The sequence below is a fragment of the Chiloscyllium punctatum genome, chromosome 12 (assembly GCF_047496795.1).
Source record: "Chiloscyllium punctatum isolate Juve2018m chromosome 12, sChiPun1.3, whole genome shotgun sequence".
Lineage (NCBI taxonomy): Eukaryota > Metazoa > Chordata > Chondrichthyes > Orectolobiformes > Hemiscylliidae > Chiloscyllium > Chiloscyllium punctatum.
The window spans coordinates 33,299,944-33,301,261 of NC_092750.1; positions in this window are offsets into that span (position 1 = coordinate 33,299,944).

Below are 1,318 nucleotides of genomic sequence, written 5' to 3' on the forward strand. Positions count from 1 at the left end.
AGTGAGTAAAGAGTGAAGTCTTAAACATTATGCTGGAGAGCTGTATTTTGTAACGTGCAATGTACAGATGTTAATAAAACATCAGGACATTGGGAATGGCAGACCCTAACCTAAAGCTAAAGAGCCAACAGCCTCAGGGACACTGTGTGTGTAGACCCTGCAGCTCAGGGATACAAAAGACAAGTATCTAAATGTGTTGGTAGAGTATTGGATTAAAGTACACAATAATGTATGATGGCAGCTAGGGAAAAGGTTCTAAATTAGATCAGTTCATGGGACACAGATGAAACCAGATGATTCTGAAAGTGGGGCAGGTCCTTGCAAAGGTTTGAGCGAAAAATTAGATAACAGAGAAGACTTCAAAGGTCAGGAAAGACATCAAATGCAGAGCAACGGCGTGGGAAGACTCTGAAGTGTAGGAGAAAGAACCTTAAAAGGCTTTGGAGATAAGCCATGAAGTGGCAATACTCTGGGGAGTAAAAATACAGAAATGAACTCCTTTAACAGTAAGTAGGGAAAGCTCAAGTACTCGCCCAGATTAATAAAGTGCACCAATAGTTCATAGGGATGGCAGCTCCAGCAAAGACTTTGCTATTATCATAGCCATTTGATAATGTGAAGTGTCTACATGAAGTTAGACATAAGAGCTCTGGAATGTGGAGCTTCAGCCCTACACATCAAGTTAGCTTGTGCTGTATATCCAGTAGCTGATGATGTTCTGGTCAGACAAAGATGGAAGAAAGTACTGGGAGTATGATGTATTAGTGAAAGCATTTGATGTATATTTTAACTGATAAATTAGTTAGAGTACAGGGAAGGTTCAATTAGTGATCTCAACTATGGGACAATCAATCAAAATAATGAATTTATATTGTTGAGCAGGATGCTGCAAGTATGCAGACATAGCTGAATTGGTGGGGCAGTGCCCAGAATGCAACAAAGACAAAAATTATGCCAACAGCTACCCCACATTCCTAGAATTGGCTGGGTAAGCCCTGGACTCAGTTACATGCCAACTATACAGGGCCTTTCATGGTCCCGATGTTCTTGGTCATTGTAGCCACCCACTCAAAATGGCTGGATGTCAATAGCGTTCATTCATCAAATTGGGGATGACGATAAACTGTGTGCATCTTTTGCAATTCATGGACTCTCCAAAGTATTGGTCACAGATAATGGGCCACCGTTTACCAGCAGGGGATTTGAATATTTCCTTAAGTCAAATGGTATTTGACATATAAGGACAGCTTCATACCATCCATCAGCCAATGGTCTGCAGAAGGAGCAGTCCAAACTTTGATGGCTAGCTTAACGAAAC